Source organism: Salvelinus sp. IW2-2015, unplaced genomic scaffold (assembly GCF_002910315.2).
Source record: "Salvelinus sp. IW2-2015 unplaced genomic scaffold, ASM291031v2 Un_scaffold3790, whole genome shotgun sequence".
In the NCBI taxonomy this organism is placed as follows: domain Eukaryota; kingdom Metazoa; phylum Chordata; class Actinopteri; order Salmoniformes; family Salmonidae; genus Salvelinus; species Salvelinus sp. IW2-2015.
Genome location: NW_019945064.1, coordinates 48,192 through 53,971, shown reverse-complemented (window position 1 = coordinate 53,971; position 5,780 = coordinate 48,192). Strand labels below are relative to the sequence as shown.

General features: G+C 45.6%; 1 long non-coding RNA gene across 2 annotated transcripts; it reads right to left on the bottom strand.

The window, feature by feature from the left end:
* Positions 1-217: 217 nt before the first annotated feature.
* Positions 218-1,758, bottom strand: LOC139026052 (uncharacterized). 2 transcript variants are annotated; one of them, XR_011477752.1, is made up of 3 exons: positions 1,625-1,758; positions 1,354-1,446; positions 218-249 (listed from the first exon to the last, which is right to left on the bottom strand). It is a non-coding gene; the product is annotated as an uncharacterized lncRNA (long non-coding RNA). The 2 variants fall into 2 exon arrangements; XR_011477753.1 differs by lacking the exon at positions 218-249 and adding an exon at positions 321-332 and having other exon boundaries at positions 1,625-1,742.
* Positions 1,759-5,780: the final 4,022 nt, after the last annotated feature.

The window sequence follows — 5,780 nt, the reverse complement described above, 5'->3', positions numbered from 1 at the left end:
AAAGAGAGAGATCTGGAACCCAACAACATAACACCACCCTGTTACGAGCTGGAATAGTCCCTGGAACACAACAACATAACACCACCCTGTAGAGTCTGGACATCAGTCCTGGAACCCAACAACATAAACACGCCTGTTGAGTCTGGACATAAGTCCCTGGAACACAACAACATAAACAGCACCCTGTAGAGTCTGGACATAGCCTGGAACACAACAACATAACACCACCCTTTAGGCCTGGACATAGTCCTGGAACACAACATAAACCACCCTGTTAAGTCGGACATAGTCCTGGAACATAACACCACCGCTGTTAGAGTCTGGACATAGTCCTGGAACACAACATAACACCACCCTGGGTTGTTAGCACTGGCATAGTCCTGGACACAACAACATAACACCCCTTTTAGAGGATAAGAGAAGAGAGAGAAGAGGATAGAGAGAAGAGAAGCGAGAGGAGAGATGATAAGCGAAAGATGAAGAGAGAAGAGGATAAGAGAAGAGGAAGCGGAAGAGGAGAGCAGGATAAGAGAAGAGATGAAGAGAAGCGGAGAGGAGAGAGGAGCAGGAGTGAGTCATATTGTCGCTATTGAGGGTTGTTTTTGCAGTTTGGTTTGTGATTTGACGAAAGAGACAGCCTGGTGGTTTGAGAATCTCCCTGGTAACAACTCTAACTCATAAACACGACAACAACCGTTTGAAAATGGTTGACAAGAATCAAGGTGAAAAGAGGTGGGATTTTAACACAGCGTCCATTTTCTGGACATTCAAAGAAGAGCGAAAAATCCAACTGTTGTTATGCATGAAGAGGAGAGTGAGAGAGAGAGAGAGGAGAGAGAGAGAGGATGATAGAGAGAGAGGAGAGAGAGAGAGAGAGAGAGAGAGAGAGAGAGAGAGAGAGAGAGAGAGTGTGAGAGCGAGAGAGAGAGAGAGAGAGAGAGAGAGAGAGAGAGGAGAGAGAGAGCGAGAGAGAGAGAGAGAGAGAGAAGAGAGCAGAGAGCAGAGAGAGGAGAGAGAGAGAGAAGAGAGACGGAGAGAGAGAGAGAGAGAGAGAGAAGAGAGAGAGAGAAGAGAGAGAGGAGTAGGAAGAGAAGGAGAGAGAGAGAGAGAGAGAGAGAGAGAGAGAGAGAGAGAGAGAAGAGGAGAGAGAGAAGGAGGAGAGAGTGAGAGAGAGAGAGAGAGAGAAGGGGGGGCAGAGAGAGAAGAGTAGAGAGAGAGAGAGAGACTACATACCATCTATAAATAATGAACAGTTGAACAGGGGATGGACCAAGATTTTTTTATTTATTTGAAGGAGAGGAGCTCAATCCCCTGTCTCTCTCTCTCTCTCTCACTCACCACACTGTATCTCACCATGTGCAGGCTGCGACAGTCGACCAGAAGCGGTGAGTTGATGAAGGCCAACCTCCGTAGAGTTCATACAGTCTGAATCTGTTCCAGAGTCACCTAGAGAACCACAGCAGAGGTTACACACACACACAGACAGACAGACAGACAGACAGACAACAGACAGACACAGACAGACACACAGACAGACAAGCAGCACCACGCCCGCCAACTCACAGACACACACACACACCCGCAAACATGAACATCCGCGCACACACTCCACCCACACCCCTACCTTGGTGTTGGGGTAATCCCGTATAGCTGACTGTAGTAGTTCTGCCACGTCATCTTGCATCTCAACCAGGGCTTTGTGACTCCAGACAGCTTCTGCAACACACACACACACACACACACACACAACACACACACACACACACACACACACACCACACACACACAGGACTTCAGTGAAGGGCAGGACTTCAGGACTTCATTCTTCCTGATTAGAATGTGTGTGGAGGAGGTGGAGTCATACATGCTGGAAAGGATTTGATTGGCCACTGCTGCACCTCAGGTAATACTGCAGGATATCTGGAGAGAAGAACAAGACACATATTGATATTAATAATGTATTTATTTACCCCCTTTATTGAATCTGGTAGATCAATTCAAATGGAAGAAGTTCAACAATACCTAAAGACATAGTGTAGACTATGCAGATGAGAGAGCGAGAGAGAGAGACAGAGAAAGAGGAGACAGAGAGAGACAACCATTGTAATTTGTTACAACACTGTATATATATATAATGACATTTGTAATGTCTTTATTGTTTTGAAACTTCTGTATGTGTAAATGTTTACTGTTAATTTTTATTGTTTATTTCACTTTTGTATATTATCTACCTCACTTGCTTTGGCAAATGTTAACACATGTTTCCCATTGGACGATAAAGCCCCTTGAATTGAATTGAATTGAATGCGAGCAGAGAGAGAGAGAGGAGAGAGAGAGGACAGAGAGACAGAGAGAGAGAGACAGAGAGAGAGAGGATCATTCACTGTAGGTCTTCAAACCCTGCATCAGTAAATGATTAAACTAGGACTGATAAGGAACAAACAAGCGATCGGCCCACAAAAACAAGTCTTATCAACCCCAATGTAAACACACCCACCAGGGCTTCTGTTAGAAGGTAATAGCCGGCTTTTGGCAGATATTATTTTTTGAAAAGCAATAAAAAAAATGTCGCTGGCCAATTGTCCGGGAGAAGAAGGAAAAACCCCTTGTTAAATAATGTCTTTTTTAACCTCTGCATTGATTGGAACTACATTTGATCGGTCATGCTTATTGGTCTATAGGTTCATCTAGTGGAATTTAATTGGCCTGTGTGTGGACAGTATATTCCTTATGTATGTTATTTACCACACAGCATACAGAGCCTTTGAGCGGAAAATCTGCAAGACAGCTGCTGCTAAGGAATCTCAAAAAGTCGTTTGCCTAGGCAACGGAAGGGGGCTTTGGTCAGCGCGTCACACACCACTTTGTAATGAGCCGGAGGCAGTATGAATTTTGAAAACGATTTTTTAAATTGTTTTAAACCTGAACGTTTTACTACGTATTATGAGAACTGTTCCTTGCTTCAAAGTAGATTAGTCAAAAAATCTGATTTCTTTCATTGTCCAGTAGCCAAAGGCACAGTCGTAGTTTATATTTAGTACCGCATGCTAGTTTTGTATCCCAATCATATTAGCAACACATGCAGTGTTGATAACTATCATATTAAGTAATCCATACTAGTTTGTTGATAATCCTAAGTGCATATTAGTAACCCATACTAGTTGTTGAAATCCTAGTCATTGTTAGCAATCCATGCTAGTTGTTGACTAATCCTAGTCATGTTGCATCCCATGCTAGTTGTTTGAAATAATCCTAGTCATATTAGCAACCATGCTAGTTTGTTTGATATAATCCTAGTCATATTAGCATCCTATGCCTAGTTGTTGATAAGTCCTAGTTATATTAGCATCCATGCTAGTTGTTGATAATCCTAGTTATATTAGCATTCTATGCTGTTGTTGATAATCTAGTTATATTAGCAACCCATACTAGTTGTTGCATACTAGATCTCCCCTCTGTATACATTTCTAATGGATATTTCCATCTCTGTCTCTCTAATGTGAATATAATATAGTTTCGTCAACATTTGAAGATAAACGTTGTGATCTGTGTTGCCATCAGACTCACTGCTTAAAAAGGAGGGAGGGAGGTAAGGGAGGGGGCAAGGGGGAGAGAGAGAGATGCTGAAGGGAGGAGAGAAATGAGATGGCGAGGGAGGGAGAGAGACTAGTTGTTTATAAGGAGAGAGAGATAGATGTGAGGGAGGAGAGAGAGAGCTAGTTGTTTATAAGGAAGAGGAGATAGATGAGAGGGGGGAGAGAGAGAGCTAGTTGTTTTATAAGGAAGGAAGGGGAGTTTAGAATATAAGAAAACTCACAACTGGACAGACCTAACTTGCATTTAAAACAGCGTATAACGAGGCCAAACAGGCGTCAGACGAGCGATAAAGCGAGCGTAATAGGGCCCGATAATAACGGAGGGATAGACGGGATAAGGCGACCGTATAAAGGGCAATAATAGACGGAGCCGATAAAGACAGCCGATGATAAGCACGTAAGAGGGCGCGAAAGGCGGCCGATAATAAACGAGCCGATAGACGGCGAGGCCAATAATAAGCGGAGGCCGAATGGCGGAGGTCCGATATAAACGGCCATAATGGCGGAGGTTGATAAACGCCGATAATAAGGCGGAGGCCAGATAATAAGCGGCGATTGCGAGGCGATAATAGGGGAGCGTGCGAGGCCGATAAGACGAGGCCGATAATAAGGCGGTAGGCCGATAATAAGGACGAAGACAGGCCGTAAATAAGGGGGCTGATAGGCGGAAGGATAATACAGGCATTGCAGGAGGTGGAAAAGCGCAATATAAACACTAAGAGGAGGCCGATAGGCAGGCCGATAGACGAGGCCGACTAATTAATGCGAGGCCGATAAGAACGAGGCCGAGTAATAAGGCCGGAGGACATTAACAGAAAGTAATAAGGCGAGCGATGAGACGAGGCCGATAATAAGCGGCGTAGACGAGCCGAATAAGCGCATGAATAAGCGGGCCATAAGGGGAGGCCAATATAGCGCGAAGGCCGTATTATAAGGCGGAGGCAGATAATATCGAGACGGCCAATTAGGATGATAAGGAGGGCCGACATAGGCTAAGTTGTTATAGGGCATGACACTCATAATTTAATGTGTATGGAGGCCGATAATAAGCGCGGAGCGTTAATAAGGCGGAGGTGGATAATAGGGGAGGTGGATAATAGGCGGAGGTGGATAATAAGGGGAGGCGTTAATAGGCGGAGGTGAATAATAGCGGAGGCGTTAATAGGCGGAGGCGCGATGCGGATACTAAGGCGGAGGCCGTTAAAAAGGCGGAGGTGGATAATAAGGTGGAGGGCCGATAATAAGACGGAGGCCGATAATAAGGCGGATGCCGTTAATAAGGTGGAGGCTGGATAATAAGGGCGGCAGGCGTTAATAAGGCGGAGGCCAATATAAGAAGGGGGCCGATAATAAGGCGGAGGCCAATAAAAGGCGGAGGCCGTTAATAAGAGGCGGATAAGAGCCGAAAATCGAGCTTAAGACGGAGGCCGATTATAGACGGAGGGCCGTAATAAATGGGAGGCCGATATAAAGAGTAATCGAGGCCGTTAATAGACGGAGGCCGATAAATTAGGGCGGAGGCCGTTAATAAGGGCGGAAGGCCGTTAATAAGACGGAGGCCGTTTTATATAAGACAATAGCTTGAAGGAAAGCAATAGGTCCACAAGTCGAGAGAGAAAAAGCAGGGACGAGAGTAGAAGAGTTGCTGAGCGTTAAGCCTGCCACAGAGGACAGTAGCAACTGTCAATCATTATACTCTCCCCACGGAAACACACAGCACAAGTGGGTGAGAACAGAGTGGTGTGTGTCAGGGTCAATGTTGATTCTGTCTGTCAGAAAAGATGGAACCCAGAGGACAGAGAATGCATCTGTCCATCCCATCCATCCGTCCGTCCATTCCTCCATCTATCACTTCCCTCTACTTCATTCCCTGCCCTTGTCCTGTAGTTGTTCTGTCTGTCTTTCAGTCTCTTCATCCCTGCCTTGTCCCTGTAGTTGTTCTATCTGTCTTTCAGTCCTCATTCCCTGCCTCTCCTCTTCCCTCCTTCGTTCAACATTTCTCCAACTCCTTCCATCCAGCGTGGTCCTCTCCTCGTTCCCACCGTTGGTCGATGAACAGCGTTCTCCTTGGTTACCCTGGTGATGTAGGTATCCGGGGAAACACAGAAGTCGCTGGCCGTCTGTGGAGAGACCATAATGACCATCACACACCCACCAATACAGCCCCACACCATATACAACAAC